General features: G+C 43.8%; 1 protein-coding gene across 1 annotated transcript in view; it reads left to right on the forward strand.

The window, feature by feature from the left end:
- The window catches only part of SLC28A1 (solute carrier family 28 member 1), a 320,021-nt gene that overhangs the window by 27,707 nt on the left and 268,986 nt on the right, over positions 1–23,328 (forward strand). The gene's annotated exons all lie outside the window — the stretch shown is intronic.

Below are 23,328 nucleotides of genomic sequence, written 5' to 3' on the forward strand. Positions count from 1 at the left end.
GGGGGTGTCTTGGACGAGGAGATGCATGGGTGGATAACTCCGTCCCTCCCAACGATGCAGCGGAAAAAGTGAACAATTATACCGCCTTCAGACTGTTATTTAACTGGAGACTAGAAGATTCTGCTGTGTGAAGCTTCCGACACCAAGATTCGTATTCGGAACAAGGTCATAAAACAAATTGATGGGTTTACAACTTTGCTTTCTTGCATAGCTCCGATTGTGCGTTGCTCAAAATGGTGGCACCCCTGATCCCAAATTACACGAGGAGAGGGCAAAGGCATATAGACTGTCAATGGGTCCATAAAATATAGCAATAGATAGTTTGACTAAGCACACCTTACCTGTTTGCATCAAGCACACAAAATACTCAAGTGCATGGATCGTTCTAGCTCTGCCTGACCCTAAAATGGCATCCGTACTTCATACATGTACCGGCTCTGTGTGTTACTCATACTGCTACACGGCTTGGATATAAAGGAACACTTGAAAGATTCCCTAGCACACACATAATTTGCTTTACATGACCTCTACAACTTGGGATTCTGCTGCCAGATTCTATAACTCACCATAGTACCAGACATACAGAGCCTATGCAAGTTAGAACAGACTTTAGACATGTATCAAATTTTTCATTGTTTCACAGTGCTCCTCAACGTGGATATTAAAAGACAGCTGAAAGAACTCCTGGCATACAATTAAAACGCTCTGCATGTTTCTCAGGTCATAAATCTAAAGCTAGCAGAAATATAATTCACCATACTATAGGTCACAAAGGGGCCTTGCTCATCAGATCAGACACTAGTCACATCTAACTTCACTGCTGTGCACAAATAGGACCTAAACACAGTCAATGACCCCTAACAGTCATTATCATCATATACAATAAAATACTATAGTAAACTACTGCACCAAGCCCTACCAAAGTACTGCACCAAGCCCTACCAAACTTAATACTCAAAATGTCTGAGAAGGATAACAAACCACATGTTAAACGTTCCAAAGCGGAACCAACTTTTCCGGTTTATCCAATCAAAAGTAAAGCTGATATTACCAGTACGATGGATATGATCCTGAAAAAACTTTTGGATGTACATGACCTGGCCAAATCAACCAAAACAAACACTGACTCAATGCAACTTGAACTAACAGCCATTAGAGCAGATATCAACACCATCAACAATGGAATATCTGAAACAGAACAAAGAATCAGCAACCTGGAAGATACTAAAACCAAAACGGACAAGGAACTTCTCTTACTCCATGCCTCTATGTCATCTAGGAGGAAGACCATTGCTGATTTGGAAGACCGCAACAGAAGAGGCAATCTAAGAATTTTTGGACTTCCTGAAGACTCTGAGACAAAAGAAGACTCACTACATCAATGCATCTCCTTTCTTGAGACATGGATACCTAAAATTACTGGTCTTCAATTTGATGAGAAATTTGAACTAGAAGAGCACACAGAGTCCCATCTTTCAAACAGCATTATGGCCCTTTATCCAAACCTAGGCCAATAGTCTGCAGACCTCTGCGATTCCAACATACAGAATCAATCGTACTCTATATGCGCAAAAATAACCACATCAACTGGTGCGGCTCTAGAATCTACATTTCACAAGATTACTCCAAAACAACAGTTGACACAAGGAAAGGATTCTTGGTGCTACGCAGTAGACGTAAAGAAATGAAAATCAAGTTTTCTTTTGCAGGACCAGTGAAACTCAGGATCACAGTAGAAGGAAAATACAAAATATTCAATGACCATAATGCACTAAAATCTTATTTGAACAATTTGACAGGTAGGGATGATATGAAATTATCCAAAAATCCGTCTCGTAGGTTCGTAGTTAACAAGAGCTCAATTCAATATAAATATACTGAATACTGGTATACTAAACCCAGCTTTAGGTATAGCAAACACGTTTGCAGTCTCCAAATATATATTAAGACGACTCAACTTCCATGAAAGTGTCCTTTCTTGATAGAAAGTACTCTACAACATACTACTACACATACTTATCTCCTCCCATTTTATGATGGCTAACTCCCCTAATAAAGAAAATATTAACATAATTTCCTGGAATGTGAAGGGCATAAATAATCTGATAAAACACAAGAAAATATTGAGTCATCTTTACAAATCCAAAGGCGATATTATTCTCCTTCAAGAAATGAGAATTTCTGAATCAGAGACACTCAAACTTAAAACTAATTGGATTGTTGACATCCACTGTTCAGAGGGAACCCACAAAAAAAGAGGTGTGGTCACTTTGATCTCCAGAAGCGCCAGTCGGAGTACTGAGTCCTACACCGCAAATACAGAAGGTAGATGGGTCATCTCTACTTTAAAGAGTGATGTAGCCAGAATACATGTAATTAACATATATATGACCCAAATAATGACGACTGTGACTTCTGGAACATGATTTCAAGAAAAATAGATCAAATAACAAATAACGATCTTATAATAGTTGCAGGTGACTTTTACCTTCCCTTGGATATCACACTAGACAGACAATCCCGATGTAACTATCGCCCACCCAAAGCACTAAAAAGTCTAAAGGACATTTGTTCGAAACACGACTTTAAAGACACATGGAGACTCCAACACCCGGCTGTGAGAGATTACACTTTCTATTCTCACTCACATGACTCATATACAGGAATAAGCTATATCCTCATCTCAGGTTCCCACACTCAACTCATAGATCAAACAAACATCTCACCAATACTGATCTCTGACCAAGTATTCATCAACACATTAATAACTGGGTCCAACCACAGAAACCGGACTTAAAAATGGTGATTTAATGACGAGGTTTTAAAAGACCAAGAAAATATACAATGAATTGAGAGGGCCATTACTGATTTTTGCTCAAAAAACGCTACCACAGATGTCCATATTCAAACCTTCTGGGGTGCTCTTAAAGCTACTCTAAGAAGCACTTTGATAGATTTGAAAACTAGAATCAACAAAGCAAGGAACAACTCCCTTTTGGAGTTAGAAGGTGAAATTGGCCTCTTAGAAGCCTCCCATATCATAACACTAGAATACTTAGCGAATGTGCTGGAGTGTGGATTAATACATTTATGAATCAAATCTCTTTATTGGTATTTAGAATAAAATAACAAGTTACACAGCCGTGTGCCTACAATCACTCGGGCCGGCAGCATATCATATCTAAAGAAAACGCAAGCCCCGGCTGAGGCCCCAACTAAGTTAAACTCTTCCTTCTCATCCAGGGACCTCAAACCCCCGAGTCCCATCAGAGCAGAGCCCCCTCTTAAAATAGAAGACAAGAGACACAAGGAGACAACAAAATACAACCAATCATAACAACAACAAACAAAACAACCTCTCACAGCCATATTCACCGAGATCGCTCCTCATGCCCACCCCAGCCCCCCGACCCAGGCCACTTCCGCCCCCCTTCTCAGAGGCCCCCCCAAATTCGGCTAATCATTCCTCAAGAGCCGCAGCACCCGCAGGTACACAGGGCACGTGAGTTCATTAAATTCTGCGGATAGAATCTGAATGAAAGGTTTCCATAGCTCTGCTAAGACATACGCTCGCTGTTCTGCCACAAGAGTTAGTTTCTCCATGGCCAAAATATACCACAGCTTATACAGCCAAGAAGTATAGCTCGGGACCCCGTCCGTGCCCCACAAACCCAGAATCACCTGACGCGCTGCGTTAAGGGCAAGGGCAATCTGCCGGCCCGCAAGGAACGAAGAGGGAAAGTGAGAGGGTTGGATAGACCCAGAATTGTATATGCCGGGAGCCTAGGAATCTCCGTGGAGAACATTCCGTCAATCTCGTCTAGGATAACAGTCCATTATCTCATCAACTTCGGGCAGTGCCACAGCAAATGAATGTGCGAACCCGAATTCCCACACCCCCTCCAGTAGAGTCTGGACTTCGTGGAGCCCCATGCATGAATCTGCTCAGGGGTATAGTACCAGGAAGTAGCAATCTTATATGCCATTTCTACCCCAGGGACGTGACGCGCCACATGGTGCACCCTAAAGAAGATGCCCCCCACTCCTCCTCCGAAAGCTGCCGCCCCAGTTCCTTCTCCCAACGCAACTGCCCCTTTGAACTGGTTACAGGTGCCGCCCCAAGGAGGAGGACGTACAGCTACGACACCAACCTTTTATCATCCTCCTTCCGGACTAGCCACCTCTCAAATGGCGTAAGCGCTCTAGTGACCAAGGGCCTGATCTCTGGCCGCAGCACCCAATGTCGAACCTGATAATAAGGCAGTCTATCAGCTTCTGTTAAGCCATACATCTCCCAGAGCCGGTCAAAAGGAATAACACCCTCCATGTCGAAGAGACACCTTACCCGTCTACAGCCTTTCGAGTGCAAGCGCTGGAGACCCTCCGAGCTCAGACCCGGCGTAAACTCCGGGTTCGCGCATATCGGCGTCATTGGGGAAGGGAACGTTGTCAAACCACACCTGACCGCCACCACTCCCAGAATCGCCCCAGTAATAGGGGAGGAATAAAGACCCACCACTCTATGCCGACGCCGCAACCAGGGCTCCTTCCAAATATGAGAACCAGCCACTGCCTGGTCCATAAAGTTCCAATGCTTTTTTTTTTAGTCAGTGGCCGACTCCACTCAACTAAAAAACTGAGCTGAGCTGCCTGGTAGTATTTTAACAAGCAGGGTAATGCCAATCCCCCCTCCGCCTTTGGACAGAACAACATGGCGCGGGAAATCCGCGCCGGCCTCCCATCCCAAACAAATTTCATAAACGCCGCCTGAAGCGACACCACAGTACAGCTCTGCCAAACCACGACAACTTAAATTTCCTCCAGGCGTCTAAGTCCCAAAGCACCTCTCTGGTGAGAGCTGCATAGTTCAAGTGGGCTGTTCGTGCCACTGTCTTCGCCAGAACAATCCCCAAATAGGGAATCTACGTTGCAGCCCAACTAAAAGGAAAATGGGAGCGCAACTCCGCCGCATGGGCCGGCAGCACCGAAAGATTTAGGATCTGCGACTTCTGCATATTCACTTTAAACCCTGAAATCGCACCAAATGCATCTAACGCCCCCACAAGCGCCGGGAGTGAAACCATGGGCTCCAAAAGAGTAAAGAGCACATCATCTGCATACAAGCTAATAAGATGATGGCCCCCCCCAAACTTGATGCCCGTAATCTGAGGGTCAGCACAGAGCCACTGTGCCAACGGCTCCATATATAGCGCAAACAAAAGTGGGGAAAGAGGACACCCCTACCGCGTCCCGCGACCTATCGGGAATGGCAAGGAAACCGTACCATTGGCCCGCACCGCAGCACACAGTTGACTATAGACACACCGAACCCACTACATAAACCTCGGCCTGACTCCAAAAAGCTCCAGCACCCGGAACAAATACGGTCAATGCACGCTATCAAACGCCTTTTCAGCGTCAATAGTAAGCAGGAGTGCCTCTCTACATGACCATTGAGTCTTATCAATCAGATGTAGGATCCTCTTAGTATTGTCCCCACATTGCTGATGCGGTACAAAACCCACCTGATCAGGGTCAACAAGCCCGGGCATATAAGGATTCAATCGCCGCAACAGTATGCCCGTAAAGAGCTTGGCGTCAATGTTAAGAAGAGAGATAGGCCGGTAAGAAGCACAATCCTCTGGGCACTTGCCTAGCTTAGGTATAACTGTGATAATAGCGTCAAGCATGCTAGGGACAAGAGTGCACGTCTCTGTGAAAGAGTTAAATAAACGAGTTAACACAGGGGCCAACTCCAAACAAAAGGTTTTTATAAAAGTGCAGAGTAAAGCCATCCGGACCAGGTGACTTCCCGGTCTTCAGACATGATATAGCTGTTATCACCTCTTCCAACTGAATAGGTTAATCGAGAGAGGCCGCATCCTGCTCCCGAAGCGGCACCACAGCACAATCAGTAAAGTAAGGGGAAGGATCTCCTACAATCGCCGCATCTGCTGCATAGAGATCCCGATTGAAATCAGCAAAAGCCTCTGCAATCTGATCATCTGTGTAAACATCTCCCCGTAAAGACGAACGCACCATCTTCACTGCTGAGGCATGTCTCTGAGCCCTCAGCCTCTGAGCCAGTAGCCTCCCGCTTCTATTGCCCCCAACATAATACTTATGCTTGAGGCGCGCTAATGCATATTCCACCCTATCCCAGTCCAACCTCTTCAGCTGTAGCCTCGTCCGTTCCAGCTCCCACCAAACACGAGGGGCACCCGTCGCCTTATGAGAACGCTCCAGAGCGGCCACACGCCTCTCCAGGTCCTCTCTCTTAGACTCAAACATTTAACGAGGGGACCCTTGAGAAGTTAACAACACAGCCATTGCCAGATTCTCACCGTGCGGCCCGACGCAGGGCAGCACGGAGCAAAGCGATCAAAGCGGCCCGCCCTGCCTCCCAATATCACATCAGTAACCTGTAGAGGGGTACAATACAACCAAACAGAAAGGCACAACAGATGCGACTCAACCAATATGCAAGTCCTCCGTGAAGCATCCACAGTGAGGAAGGTCCACATGCGATCGGGGACGCACCATCGAGCAGACGCCAAACCCCCGGTGCCCCACCACCTGGACCCCGCTGTAGATCAATCAATATCAGCTCTACCAGGTGGGCCGCCCACCCCATCCCGCACCAGTACAGTTCATCCGGGCGTACAAGCCAGCACCAGCAGCTACACTGTTCAAGACCGCTTGCCTCTCCCATGCTCGTTCTCTGGATGAGGGCCGCGACGACCTCCGTATCTTGTCTTTTTTACGCCATCCAGGTTGACCACCAACAGGGCCCCCTCCCGGGGACCCTTCCCTCTTCTCCGCCTCATCCATCCCCAGCAACCGCCGGGCCTCCTGGAGTGATCTCACCTGTCGCAACTGATCCCCCCATCGGAACATCGGGCGGAAGGGATGGCCCCAAGTATAGGACGTGGAGGTCGCCCAGAGATGATCCGTAATAGGCTTAAACTCTCTGCGCCTCTACAGTGTCAACACAGATAGATCTTGGTAGAGCTGCAAGGAGTGCCCCCTAAACTGAATCTGCGGCATGTTCCGCGCCTTCTGAAGTATTGCTTCCTTCACCTGAAAATTATGGACGCAAGCAAAAATGTCAGGCGGGTGCTCTCCAGCATTCCCCCCGGCTGACTCTATGGACCCGATCCAGAATGATCTCTGACAAGCCGTCCGTCGACAGGAGGGAGGTAAACAAGGCCGTAACAAACTCTCGGATATTGTCTCCCTCAGCTCCCCGCGGAGCCCCTCTGATGCGGATATTGTGATGCCAGGAGCGGTTTTCTAAGTCTTCAGCCATTAGTTGCAACTGCTCCTGCTGTTCACGCAGACGGAGTACCTCCAGCTGAAGCTGCTCAACCTCTTCCCCTCTGGAGATCTCACTGTCCTCAATGGTCGACACCCTTTCCCCTAGAGAAGTAAGGTCAGATCTCAGGTCCCGGACTTCCTGAGAAATATCTTTGCGCAGTTCCTGCAGGTCGACCTGCAGCGAGTCAAACAGAGAAGTAAGGAAACTCTTTGTAACTGGGGCCTCACCCTCAACCTCCATGTCGCCCGCCTGAGCAGCTCCCCGCGTCAAAGCCTCGGCCTCCGCTTGATGGTTCTGCATGGGGTGCGATCTGGTTAGCATCTCGCAGACGGACTGATCCCTCTTGGGGACACCATCTCCACCTCCTCCACTGCTCAAGGGTGCTAAATGTACACTCCAACACTGTCCTTCACCCCAGTAACTGTCTCGCCGCGGGCCGCCACGTCCCACTGAGTCCCCAGCGTCATCAGTCACACCACCAGGCCTTCCCGGGCCCTCTGAACCACTGCCTCACCTCCAGGGGGCCCACGCCGCTGTACCACTCAGACAGCATCCTTCTGCCCTCCAAGTCCCGCTGCCACTGCCGTGCTGTCCAGTAGTCCCTTCCAGGCCCTCAAAAAGCCATAGGACCGGCTATGGCCAGCCCACCAGCACCTCACTCAACACAGGCCGCAGTGACCACACCGTGCTCCATCCAAGCATGCTGCTCCCAAAACTGCGCGGCGTCACCCTGCGGGCCGAGCGGTCCCACCGATCTCCCGTGGGGCAGGCGGCGCTGTCCGCCCGGCTCCCCTGCTCACCGCAATGCAAGGAGGCCAAGCAGTCTCCGCAGCGCCCACCTCTTCTGCTGCCTCCTGGGTGGCACAGTCCTCACTCGGCGTCGACTGTAGGCCGCAGGGCCTAGGCCACACTCCTCCTCCTCGTGGCTACACCGCCCTCGCGGCGCCCGCTTTCCACCTCAGTCTCGGCCCTCAGCCCGGGGCTCTTCTTCGCCAGCAGCGGGCCGCGGTGGGCCGAGGCACGGTCGGCCCCACCACTGGCCGACAATCTAGGCCCGACCCGGTCGCAGCCTCCAGCCTCGTGCGCCTCCGCCGGCCCCGCCGCCTCTCTGGCCCAGAACCCCCAGACGTTGCTCCCCTTTGCCGGCACACGGGCCAGCCCACCGCCGAGGGTTGAGGGCCCCGCCTCTGTGCTTTGCCTGGGTCCGGGCAGCGGAGCCCCTGAGAGACGCGTCCACTCACTCAGCCATCTTAACCATGCCCCAGATTAATACTTTTAAGGAACTTAAACTATGTGAATCAAACAAGGCAGGGAAAATGTTAGCTTCATACTTAAAACATAAACAAAACCAAAAGAATATATCTGCCTTTACGGATCAGCAAAATTTTGTCCACACCAACCCGCAAAATATCATAGACACTTTTAGAGAATTCTACACTGAGTTATACTCCGAAAACAACCAGACTACACCTGAACAATGTATGACATACCTACATAAAGTAAATTTACCCTTCTGATAGAAGGGGATAAGAACACACTAGCCAAACCATTTTCCACAAAATAAATCACAGATGCAATTAACACACTCAAAGATAATAAGGCTCCTGGACCAGTTGGCTTCAACGCCACATTCTATAAAACATTTAGAAATTCCCTCCATCCCTCTCTCTTAAAACTATTTAACACATACGCCTCCTCTGCGGAAATTACCGGCACAACTGCCGACGCACATATTATTGTCATACCCAAAGAAGGTAAAGACTCTTTACTACCAAAGAATTACAGACCAATCTTGGTAATAAACTTTGATTGCAAAATGTATGCAAAAATCTTTGCCAAAAGACTTAGGCCCTCATTACGACCTGGGCGGGTGGCTGAAGCCGCCCGCCAAGATCGGACCGCCGGGCGTGCGCCAATGCGGCCACACCTCCGCCGTGGGGAAACCTAATTTCCGCCCGCCAGCCCAGCCGGGATCTCGGCTGCAACACAGGAGCCAGCACCACAGGTGCAGTTGCACCCGTCGCGCTTTTCACTGTTTGCATAGCAGACTGTGAAAAGCTGCACGGGGCCCTGTCAGGGCATGGGCAGTGCAGGGGCCCCCAGGGGCCCCATGACTCCCCATACCGCCAGCCGGAAAATACTGGCGGTAGGAGGACTCGTATTCCCCTGGGCAGCGGCGGATTACAACGGCCGGGGCCACTGTGGCGGTCATAATCCCATGGGAAGCACCGCCAGTCTGTTGGCGGTGCTTCCTCCGAAACAGCCCTGGTGGTCATGGACTGCCAGGGTTGTAATGAGGGCCTTAATCCCTTCCTACCTAAACTAATAAGCAACTCACAAGTAGGGTTCTTGAAAAACAGAATGGCCAACGATAATACATGACTTCTCTGCTATGCAATAGAACGAGCCAAGTACTTATCCACGCCTTCAGTGGCTATAGCATTAGATGCAGAAAAGGCTTTTGACAAGGTCTCATGGACTTTCTAAAACAATCTCCTAAATACTTTAACCTTGGAGATGTCTTTATAAAAATGATCATGGCACTATACAGTAACCCTAGAGCCGCGATCTCTGTAAATGGCATGGTTTCTACGCCCTTTAACCTCGACAAAGGCATGCGGCAAGATTGCCCACTCTCACCCTCCTTATTCCTGAAAACCCTTGAACCATTAATCTCACATATCAATAATAATCCACAGATAGCAGGTATAGACTTCTATAATAAAAAAAATTAAACTGATAGCCTACGCTGACAACATCTTAATCTTATCAGATGACCCTCACCCCTGCATTCAGGCCTTAATGGACACAATTGAACAAAATTCTTTGTAGGAAAGTCCACCTTTTTGCCCTAGTCACCCCCACACTTTTTGGACAGGTACTGGTGGTTACTGACTCTTGGCTGTGCCCTGGGTACTGCTTACCAGTCCCAGGGCCAGTGCTCTGTGTGAAGTGGATATGCAAATTAGGCTAATTATAATTGGCTAAGTTAACCTACCCATAAGTCCCTAGAATATGGGAAGGCATGTAGATTTAGGGACCACAGAATAGGTGGTGCACCCATAGGTGCACTGCTGGGGTGCCCAGTGTCATTTTAAAGGCAGGACTGCCTTGCTGGCTGCTTTTAAATTAAAGTTATATGCAAATTCGACTTTGGAATTAAAAGTAGTTCCAAAGCCTTAAACTACCTTATTTTTACATATAAGTCACCCCTAAAGTGTGCCCTATGTGCCCCTACGGCTGGGTGCCATGTAACTATAAGCAGGGACCTTATACAAGTAGGTTTATAAGCCCTGGTGAGGTAAAAACAGCCAAATTAGTTTTTCCCTCATTGTAGTGAATGGCCTTCATAGGCTAGAATGGGGAGACTTTATTTTAATTTTAAAAGTCCCCTTAAACGACAGATACAAAGTGTTTGGTATCACATTAATTGTTATAATAAATCCCACAACTTCCAGTTGTTGGATTTAATATAACCTGTTCAGGTAAAGAGTTTTAAACTTTACCTGAAAAGTTGCCAATTTCAGCCCTGCATTGTTTTTGCTGTTTATGGAGAATCAGGACCCCCTGTTTTTCACCCAGGAGCAAGGATCAAACTGGCAGACCTGCATCCACACCTCAGATCCCCATCAGATTCCTACAAGGAAGAATCAAAGGAGAAGAAGGACTGCCCTGTTGGACCCGTGGCCTGCACCTGGAACCTGCACTCAGAAGGACTGCACCAACTGCACACTTGGGCTTCACCACAAGAAGGACTTTGCCTGGCTTCAACTGGTTCAAGGAGGGACTCCCTGTTTTCTACAAGTGAAAAATTGCTAACCAGAGTCCCCTGCACCAACTCCTGAAGAAATCAACCAGCTGACCGCTGTCCAGTGGCCAAAAAGGAGTTTGCCCCTGGGGCATTCTGGGTGTTGTAGTCCACACCCCCAAGGATCATCTGAGAGCTTCTGGACCCTTGGGGTGAGCTGTGGACCCCAAAAGAACCTTAAAAAAACATCTGGGAGAAGATCCAGAAGTTTGGAGAACTTTTGAAAAAAAAGCTCCATAGAGGGACCGACCCACCGCAGCAGCTCTAGTCAGCTTGCCTCAACCGCTACCCGGCCTGATTTGCTGGTCTGTCCCGGTGAAGAAAATTGCCAAAAAAGAGACTAAGTCCGAACGTACAAAGTTGACTGGGACCTCACAGCCAGCGTATCCGAGGAGGGCTCCAAGGAGGTCGGATCAAGATCCAGGTTTAGCCCGGTCGAAGGATTTTCATCTCGAAAAAATTACTACGTCCGAAGTTAAAAATCTCCACTGAGGGCTCCCGCGACGCGTATCCGGAGAAGAGTTCCCGGATGTCGTATTGGACTGGCAGGTTCGTCCCGCTGAAGAAAATCTTCAGAAAAACGACTAAGTTGTAAGGTAAACTTTTGACCGAGGCCTCCCGCGGCCTGTAGCCGAGCCGGGCTCCTTCGCGGTCAGCCTTAAACTTTGACTTTGCCCCGGTTTAGGTGCAACCAGATGACCCGATTGGCGCTTTCTGTTTCTAGGAGCTAAAAAAACAATAATTCTTTAAAAATTCATATCTCTGGTTCCCTTTATCCGATTTTATTCATTTTTTTGTCATTTTAAAGATAAAAATATAATCTATTTTTATAAATTGGTGTTGGATTTTCAAATTGTGTTTTATTTAATTACTGTTTTGTGATATTTGAATGCTTTACACTCTGTCTCCTAATTTAAGCCTTGTCGCTCGTTGCCCAGCTACCAAGGGTTGAGCTGGGTTTAATTTACTGAGACCTAAGTGGAGGTTAGTGGCCTATTGCTAAGTGTAGGTACCTACCTGCCCTTACCAATAACCCATTTTCCAACAATTCTCTTGTATCTGGCTATGAATTAAACAGAGATAAATCAGAAGTGAAATTACTAAACCCACTAGGCCTACAAACTCTACTGGGGGATTCAGGTCTAACATGGCAACCAAATTACATAAAATACTTAGGCTTAGAGTTTGGATCAGATCTAATAGACACCCGAATACATAATGCACACCTAACTCTGGAAAAAAATCAATCAACTCCTAGAGGGATGGTCTCTCCTCAATTCATCACCTGGTGGGGTCGCATTGAAACAATAAGAATGATGATATCTCCCAAAGTGAACTATGTAGTGAGTATGCTCCCTTTATACCTCACTGATGACTTCCACCATAAAATAGATAAAATAATCAACAACTTTTTATGGAAAGGTAAGAAACCTAGGATAGCCTTACACAAACTAAAACTCCCCCAGAATCTGGGAGGTCTAACCTACCCAACTTCAGAACTTACCAGACAACATTTCTTGCCAAACAATGATCTTACTGGCTTTCACCAGTCTCTAATTACACCCCTCTGTGGTTTGAAGCAGAAAAAGCCATACTTTGTCACTTCTACTGACAAACATATACCATATTCTAAATATATGTTCAGGAATATGAAACATGCACTACTCTCCATTAACAATAAACTACAAGTTAAATTGAAATTCTCCAACTCCGCTTCCCTATGGCACAACCCAAATATCAAATACAAAGGACAAACCCTCCATTGGCAATCGTGGATGAACAAGGGCATTTTCTATCCAAAGCAACCGGGTATGCCCTCCAACCCTCATACATTTGCGAATCTACAAAATATATACCATATTGAAGACAAGGAATTTTATAACTTCCTCAAACTTAAAGTAGCACTGTGAAAAACTCACTCCCTTCACGAAGACCCGTCAATTCTTCCCCTAACCCTGAAATTATTCAAAAATGGACATCAGGTTTCTAAGCTATACCATTTCCTCCAACCATCAACTACCAACTCTTTGAAGAAAACCCTAGCCTTCTGGAATACCCAATCTAGGTTGGTGATTACAGACTTGGACTGGACAAAAATCTGGAGATCAGTGACTCTGCACAAAGTCACCCCTATTCTTTCGCAAACTAAATTTTGGAAATTACATAATATTTTCTGGACACCCTCTTGCCTACACACAATACACATAACAGATACTCCTACTTGTTGGAACTGCCAAAAAGAAACTGGGGATCTTCCTCATCTGATCTTTTTTTGTACACAAGTTCAACCATTTTGGTCTGAAGTATTCCTTTTTATCTCCAAACTGTTCCACATTATTCCAAGAAATGATTTTTCATATTTAATTACTGGATTCCTAGATAACAACATCAAATCGCAATTGGATCGCCTCCTTCTTGACCTTATGCTCACTGCAGCAATCAAATTGATTACCGCAAATTGGAAAACCACGCACAAAACTAATTTTAAATCCTGGCTGAACTGGTTAATTCAGATATGCTGTGCTGACAGTACAGTGCTCCAACATTCCCCATGGAAAACTCACTCACATAACATATGGGGCACCCTTAACACTTTTTTGCTTCCAGTTAACCCCCATGAACAATCTCTTCTGGATGATTCATCCTCAATTCGTAGAACTCAATCCGCTTACCTGCCAGCAAACCAAATTACCTACTCCCTACAGAAATAAGCCATATAGCTTACTCTATCTCTCACCTTCTCTCTTACTCCGTCTATTCTCTTCTCTTATTTTCTCTTCTTTATTCAATTAGCATATCCAGTACTATGTTCCATGAATGCTTACATTACATTGTCGACCTACTCATTGTTACATCATGGACAAAGACAAACAAACGATGCATGTAATTCTGTGATATTACCTACCAATTCGATCTGCTGTTTGTTTTAGTTTTTATTATTATTATTATTATTATTATTATTATTATTATTATTATTATTATTAATATGCCTTCTGTTAACATATAAAAGAATAAAAATCTTTTCTGAACTGTATTGTCTCCAGGATCAAAGGACTTGATAATTAAAGAAGATACTCTGTTTCTATATTCATTGTAAATAAACAGTTCAATTTAAAATATGGAAAAACAAATTAGGTTTTCAAAACAATAAAGGGCATTTATTTTATTATATGCCCTTTTTTATTAATTTATTATTTTTAATTTAGACATTTGGTGTAGCCCAGACGTTGCTCGAAAATGCAGGTAGGCAATTTAAACAGAACATTTTAAACTATCATCTTGAACACATAGGCCCACATTTAAGAAAAGTGGTGCTTCATTACTTAAAGTGCCACTTTTCTTGCGCCTCATTGCTCCCCCTAATGACACGTGTTCGCCGTAATTAACATATGGGTCACCACGGTGTACGTTAGGATCAACAGCGTCATAATTTCTGACGTTCTGACATTATTGTGGTACTTTGCAGGATTAGCACTAAAAAGTTTGGCGCTAATCCTGCAAAGTACATAGAGGCCCACTATCAATAATGGTGTGTCTCATATTAATGCCTGCTCTAAGCAGGCATTACACATGACGCTAAAAGTGGTGCAGTCAAATCTCATAGATTCCACTGCCCCATTTTTCTGGGCCTTCTAGCAGGAGAACGGCCTCCTTGCAAACATTATGCCTGGCACAGGCCTAATGTGGTTCAAAGGTTTTATGGTGCTGCATTTTTTCCAATCTAACGCCACATTAGCATACAAAAAGTGACACTAATGTGGCGCTAGTTGGCACTGGGCCCTTCTTAAATTCGGGCCTTAGAATTGTAGATTGGTTACAGTGAATAATAGAACTGTTTTCCAAGGAGAGGTTCTGAGTTACATTAAATAGACAATGAGAGCCTCAAAAACATCCACATTATTCACTTTTCACCCATTTATGATTTGATGTTATGAATGTTCCTTCCACATCATCTGCCCCTACTTTCAACTAGTACTAGGGGCAGAGGAGCATTGGGGAATCCTACATAACATGGCCTCTCTTCCCGCCCTAATGTTACCAAGCATTGGCAAAGCCAATAGGTCTGACTTTTACTGAGTCTTTATCCTGTTTTAGGTGTCTTAGACAATGTGAAAACATGTTTTTATTTCTGGTGTGTTGGCGGAGTAATCCATATGGTGGCCACTAACTGCAATGTGTGGAAATCACGTCTGAACCTAAGAAGAGCTGACATGCACTTACATTCTTCCTCAGGTTGGTAAATTGACTACCACAAAATAGATACTGCAACAAGTATAATACTTTTTTTTACAGTTCTTAGAAACATTGTAGGTATGCTTTGAAGCACAAGATAAAACACAACTAAAAAGGGGAAGACTACAATTTGCCGTTGACAATAGCTACAGCATACAATTCCTATCTCACTCAACATAGTTAATGTAACACTATTAAATGCACATAATTTCAGTACACCCATAAGTGTCAGCTATACCAGAAGAGGACATGGGCATCACTTAGGAGTCGCCAGGGGGCACTGCTGCAATGCCTGGCTTGCAGCTTGTGACACTGGTGCTGCCTTTGCAATCCCTGACCTCATATGCAGACAAAATAGTTCACAGAATACAGGGGGTGGCTCCAAATTCCTTTTTTGTGTCTGTTTATCATTACACTAGTAGTGAATATCATATTATTCAATTTTAGTGTAAGAAAAAATGGAGCACACTTAGCTGGAACAGGCCCTTTGGTGACAGCTGTGACAAGCATTACAATGAAATTCTACTCCTAGAGTTTGTGAGGGTGGGTGACCAATACCTAAACACTTGCCTAATATGGTACTCTGTGACATTATGAGTAACCAAACACCTTTGTAAGGCCTGAAAGATAATGAGATAATCCACTGAGAGAGACCTTTTGGCTTTATTATATGTTTTACACAATACATAAGCTAGGCCTACTGCTTTTGTAATAGCCTTTCATAACAGACAGGCCACACCTATGACATTTTACATAACAGTTCCATGCATACTAATCAAGCCTACAGCTGCTATATTTGACTTGTCACCATAACCAACTCACAAGGCAACCATTAGACATACATTCATAAAATTACATATGTATATAAAATTGCATATGAAAAGGCAAAATACTCTTTCTCCCAGCAGAGCTTAATGAGGATTCTCACAGTGCAACTCTTCTATATTTGTGGATTTTCAGAGGGGGTAACCAAAATGAAAACCCCTGCCTACTAAGGTAATCAGTGAGATTTGATGTAACAAACAAAATATCCGTAAACTTTAACTCAGAGTAATTCATCCTTAAATTGCTGTTAACTTTAATATATTCGTTACACATTCAATATACCAGGCCTACTGCCTTTATTATAACTTTTTATAGTGAACAATCAGGCATGCAGACTTGATCATGAGCTTGTCACAATAACCTACTCAAGCCCATTTCACTAAGCGTAAGCTTTCCACAAAGCTATCCCCCGGCATACAGTCATAAAAGTGTAAACACATACAAAGTTGCAGATGGCAAAGCAAAATTCTACCCCTCCTAAGAGAACCTAACAAGTGTTATTGTAGTGCATACCTTCTATCCCCACAGTTTGTTTGGGGGTTCACCTACACTAAAATTCTTGCCTACTATGGTTATTTTTGAAATTCTGGTAACAAAATACCGACCTGCAGGCTTTAGCACAGTTTAATAATAATCCATCCATAAAAGTCTATTGTTTTTAATGCATGCTTTTCACAAAAGCTAGGTCAGGCCTACTGTCTTTGGCGCTTTGGCATAAAGATCAAATCTATAAAATCTAGCATGACTTTCCCAATAAGCCCTGAGCCTTTAAACTTTAAGACTGGCTTTACACTTTACTAAACTCCGGCCTATTCAAGTGCATCTACACTGAACAACCATCATGCATACAGTTATAAAATTACAAGTGGAAGGCCAGCGCCAAAATTCAGTAGTCTGTGAGATTACATGTAACAAAATACCTGTCCATAGCCTGGAACACAATGTGATAAGAGCCAACTGATAAAGGCTTACTGGTGCTAATATAAGATTTTCACAATTAATAAGCTAGACTAACTGCTTTTGTCATAATGTTTCATAATATGCAGATCAAACCTATGGAACCGGATATAATATGTTCAGTGCACAAAACAGGCATATAGCTTGTCACCATACCTAACTCGGTCATACAGTTTTGAGCACAAGCTTTTTCACAAGACACCCATCAGACCTACATTCATTAATTTTGAAAGATATACAAAATTACAGTTGGCTAAGCAAAGTACTGTCTGTCCTACGAAAGCCTAGCAATGATTCTCACAGAGTGTTAGAAATGGGGTCTCTAGTTGGCAGAGGTATTCACCCTTGTCCAAGGAGGGACCACAATCCTAGTCAGAGTAACTCACATACAGTCCAAATTATCCTGTGCCCACCCTCTGGTAGCTTGGCACTCATCAGTCAGGCTTAACTTAGAAGACAATGTGTAAAGTATTTGGGCAATAAATCATACAGTAACACAGTGAAAACACCACAAAAATACACCACACAGGTTTTAGAAAAATATAGGATATTTATCTGGTTAAATTAAGGTCACAACAATAAAGATTCAATAAGCACAAGTTTAAATATCACTTTGAAAAGAGTCTTAAACCTTAGAAATCAATAGTTGTCTCTTGTTTAAACAAAGTACCTGGTTTGCTTAAAAATAACATGCACGGACACCGCAAAGGAGAAGATGCGTGGAAAAATAGGGGGGGTGTCAGATTTTCTGATGCGGCACAGACGATGTGCCGTTATTTATGTGGATGGCACAACCAGTGCTGAAGGCCCCCTGGTAGCATTCAATTTACAGGCCCTGGGCACATGTAGTGCACTTTACTAGGAACTTACAAGTAAATGTTACCATGTTTAAGGGAGAGAACATATGCACTTTAGCACTGGTCAGCAGTGGTAAAGTGTGCAGATTCCTAAACCCAGCAAAACCAGTGTCAGAAAAGTGGAGTGAAGGAGACAGCCAAAAAGCTGAGGGATGACCACCCTAAGGCTGTCAGGTCTAACACAGAGCAAACCTTCTATGTCCACAGCTTGTCACATTTTGTGACCAACACCAAATCCACTGCATATTAGGGTAATCTTTGATATTCCATGTAACAGAATCCTATCTGTAGGCTTTAATATAGTGTAATACCAATTCACACTTAAATGCATATTGATTTTTCACAACAAATAAGTCAGGCCTAATGCCTTGATCATAAAATTTCATAACAAACAGATCAAACCTGTAGCCAGGATCACTGACTTGCCACCATGCATGACCAACTCAGTCCTGCTGTATTGACTACAAACTTTGCCACAAGCCAAAAAGTGCAATATAAGTATTTTTAGTCATTTCACACAAACTTGGCAGAGTCAATCTCTGTACTCAGGGGAACCAACATGTGAGAGATGCCCTCTCTCAGTAGGACTCTGAATGCGTTTTTTTGTTGATCACATAAGGTCAGGCAACAGTTGCATTGTCAATCCGGACATAAAAATTGATGTAAAGTAGTACAGCCCTGGGCTCTCATTTAAAAAACTGTAGTCTGAAATCTAAAGTCAAAGAATGCATTCCAATCTGAGCTGCTGGCAGAATAATATAAACACTGTAGAATATCTAGTTATCAAAGTTTCTTTATTAGCATTACAATGTCATGCGAGTGCCCCTGACAGTTTAAGCTAAAGCAGCTGGATAAATAAACAAAATGATCACAGCTGCATGGAGGGCAAGCATTTTTTTCTGGAAGCACACAACGTCTGCCCAATCGAAACATACTCCTGACTACAAATATGTGGGCAGGTCCAAAGCCCTTCTCCCGGTAGTGCTCCTTACAGACCTTTTTAATTTATTTACATACTGTCTGGTGACAGCTGCACTGTCAAGCCATACCTAAATATAAGGGTTGGGGAATCGCAGCTGAGTGCAGAAGATTAAAGCAGCTTTACAATAAACATTTGAGCACTGTTTGCTATTGGAAACAGTGGAAAGGCAAACATTATGCATTCAACCGCCTTTGCACTAAGGGAAGCCTCTCACAAAAAAAACAGAACAATAAAGCTGGCAGAACTGCACTCTGTTGTTTGCCCACTTAATCTAGATCATTATTACAAGAAACCCATCTCCTTATAACATATTTATTTCAAATGAAATGCTAGCAGTATCCCATAAGAGTTCGGGCAGTGGTGAAATCCAAGATGGCAGAAGTCTCTATACTGTTTAGGTTCGATCAGGTGGCTGACTAAACTAGAATAGTAAGGGATTCAGACGGGAGGTACATTATATTGACTATAGACACTCATGGTAAAAATTCACGTTCAGCAACCTGTATGGTCCTACCCCCCACCAGGAAGGTGTGCTAACCAAAATCTTTAAGTATCATTTTGGTCAGGCAAGTGCTTCTCATATCATGGGACGGACAGGAATCTAAATATAGTGACAGACCAATAATTGGACAATTCAGCCCAAACCTCAATACACACTGCAGATTTGTCAAATTGACTAAAAGAAATGGTCTCTGACCATGGGCTAACAGACACATGGCAATATTTACATGAAAGGGAGTGGTACTAATCCTTCTGCTCCTCTATCATCAAGACATTCAGGACATACGGCAGAACAAATTACATTTCATCCCAAGCAGTCTCTTGGGCAGGCTTCAAAAAGTACACATGGTTCGAAGAGCCATCTCTGACCACTCACATGAGGAGGTGGGCTTGGGGAAAGGTAGCCCCTGAACATTTAGGAAATGTAGGATGCAGGGATCGAGCGAGTAAAGAGGGTCTTCATGCATGCACACTAGTATGCATTCAAAGCCACACTAAAAGGCACAGCAAGAACTCTGACTGCCAGAGTCCATACTGACTGGCTGGCTGGCTAAGGATAGACTACTTACAGAACTGGAGGAACGGCATGCAGAAATAAGAAAAACCCCTTTCCTAAACAGGGCAGAGAGATAGCCATGATTAGAAGGCAACTCCAAATGTAGAGAATAAATAAAGCAGAATATGCTCCCCTCCACTTAAAACATGTTTTATGAGATAGGCAATAAAACTGGCAGACTCTTAGCACTATTGCTGAGCGTGAATGGGGCTAGAGCATACATACTGAAGATACGTTCACATTATGAAGGAAGAGAAAGAACTTTTCAATGTGCTATCAAAATCTCTATAAAGCCAACACTACAGTATAAATAAAGAAAACGTGACACTTTTTTCCAGCTGCATGTTAGGCACAGCAATCACTCACAAATAGAGAAAGAAGCTGAACAAACCTATCAAAGCACAGGAAGTCCTCTTTGCCATTATAGGAATGAGCCCAAATAAGACACCAGGACCTGACAGCTTCCTAGTGGCATTTATAGGGAGTATGTGGGTCTACTACATGGTCCACTGACAGATTTGTTTAACTCCTTCTGGAGTCTTCTGGAGTCACAGCCGTGTGTGAGACTGAAATTACCCTTACTTCGAAATCTGGAAAGGACCCAAAGAAATACAATGTTTTCAGTGTATAGCTTTCGTGAACTAAATTACTAGAGTTCTCGCTACATACTGGACAAAATCTTGCCCCCGTTGTTCGGGGCCTACTGATTGGCCTTTGTGCAGGCTCAGACAACATTTGCAAGATGGCACGCTTAATCAAGAAGGCAAAGCAGATAGAGTGTTAGATTCATTAGAAGCTAGAAAATCGTTCAATAGAGTGAACTAGGAATGCCTGGATGCAGAACTTTGCAGGATGAGGATTGCCCTCAAAATGAAGGGATGTATTATGTCCAATTATCAATTTCTGGTAGTAAGATCAGGTCCAATGTAACTAGTTCGGGCAAATACTAATCCAAGAAGGTGCGAGGCGGGGATGTCATCTGCAGATTTGACAATTAGCTTTGGAAAAAAGAACCACATTCCTAGGCACTGAGCACTGACAATGTCCCCCACAGTATCTCTAAACCTGAAATCACGTTCCTGACACTAATGGAGATAATTTTAAAATGCTGTCTGGCATTAAAATAAGATAATCGCAGAAATAGATATGTGTCGCAAACTATACATTGAATGGTTAGGAAGTATTACTTTTAGCAAAATGTATATCCTGCCATACCTACTTCATCTCTTCCATGTACCCATTTTAATTATAACAATTTATTTGATGTATTTATCAATTTTCTTTCAAAGTTTCCAATTTAAATTAAAATTAACTCACTCAGTAAGTCTCTAGCCACATGTGGGTGGATAATCAGGAGTTCCAACATTAAACTTGCATTTGGCATTAGCAATGCATAACAGTGATAGCGCATCAGAACCTTGATAAGTAAACTTATAAGGGGACACGCCTAGGCCGATGAACCTTGTGACCACGTTCGGAGACTTCCCACTACGAGGTATCTTTCTGGCATCACAAAATCAATGTATCAATAACCCACTCAATATTCGCAGTAACTAATCAACTAGTTAATCAATAACATTCACTAAGAATCGATAAAGTGAACACACCATAACCTTTCGGCCAATGAATAACCCCACAAATCTAAATAAGTGTTAGGATATTTATTTCCCTATTTGTTACAATCTAATAGTCATTTCCGATAATCTCATTAGCTATCAATCTCATTAGTAACTCTTCAAACTTGTAATTAGAACACCCTTAATCAATTCATAGAGAACATTTATTCAGCATTATCACATCATTAATAAAAAGCAGTTTAGCAAAGTCTCAGTTGTGCAAGATTCAACAAAGCAAGAACCCAGTCATTTGCCTATTTGCGTCAAATTTTAGTGAACACCTTAACTAACCTCGAATTAGCCTCAACATGTTGGGCTTCATGCAAAACAATTTAGCAAACACAAATTTTGAAAATATCTAGCTATGGCTTCTATCAAAAGAGCAGTTGGTACCTAGAAAGAAAAGGCAAACAGACAATTACAAATTTCATCAGATAGTTACCCCTCCAATGAATCAGCAAGCAGCATCAGTCTTCGACCTCAGGATATCAGTCGATTCAGCATCAGCAAGGATAGGACAGGGCAAAGTCTCAGTATGGCATAGCTAAGAATAAGGCTCTTCCCTCCAATGGAGGAGAAGTAAGTATCAGGTAAGGATTCAAAAAGAGGATGGTTAAGATATCAGAACAGCAAAGTCTCAAGGAATAATGGCAAAAGTATAGCTCGGTGGAATGTCCAGTAATGGCCCATTTCTCTTCGGGTCATGCTGTTATATCAAAACTGTCGAACTAGCCCTTAATTCCTCATTGGATCAATTTTGGTGCATCATTATCTCTGTCCAATAATTCTCTGCGCACCTTACTAGAATTTTCCACAAAACACAGTTCTCATGCAGTTGATTGGCCCATGTTGTTGACATCTTCATCAATAGGAATGTCAGGTAAGAAAAGTTACACTTTACCCAGTCAGTAGTCCGATTGTCTTCTCCTAGTCTAGACAGCCTTTTTCAAAACGTTAGTACATGATTTATGCATCATTAATAACTTTCATTAGTCTTCGTATACATTGGTATACATTGGTGGCCACTCCCCGTGGGCACATTTGAAACGCGTATATTATTTCCTACGTTAACACATTTTCTATGCAGCTTCATTACAGAATATATTACAAGCTTTTCACGTTACTATTGATTTTAAAGGTCACATTCCAACACCAGCCACCCATCTCCAGTCCATGCTACACACGTAACTGGCACAGGTGTTTGTGCAGATGTGCAGTTTTGCTTGCTCCATAGGCCTTTATACTGATAACTAAACCAATTAACCTTTTAGCATTGCTTTGCGCCACACTAACTCTTGCACAAAATGCTAAAAGATGCCCCCCTACAATGCCCCAGAATCTGTGAATCCCTAAATCAGTGGCAAAAAGTCACGTCCTCTGGTCCCTGGGCTTTCCATCCAACTGGAGGGAAACACAAAGCAAAATCCTACAATACAGGGTTCTTCCCATTTTTAGGCTGACAATTTTGGGCCTGACTAACAAAAGTAAACTTACACTTTTGTTTGAGGTTTACAATTTTTATCGTATTCATAAACTACAAGTTTATGTCTACTAGTAATTTTAGGACCGTGGGAGACTCCGCCAATATGGAGTCTCCACAGTTGTAAAATTACTATTAGTAAAATTAAACACATAGTTTGTGTATACCAACAAAATAGTACACAAAGGTGGAAGT

Source organism: Pleurodeles waltl, chromosome 3_1 (genome assembly GCF_031143425.1).
Source record: "Pleurodeles waltl isolate 20211129_DDA chromosome 3_1, aPleWal1.hap1.20221129, whole genome shotgun sequence".
Classification (NCBI taxonomy): Eukaryota; Metazoa; Chordata; class Amphibia; order Caudata; family Salamandridae; genus Pleurodeles; species Pleurodeles waltl.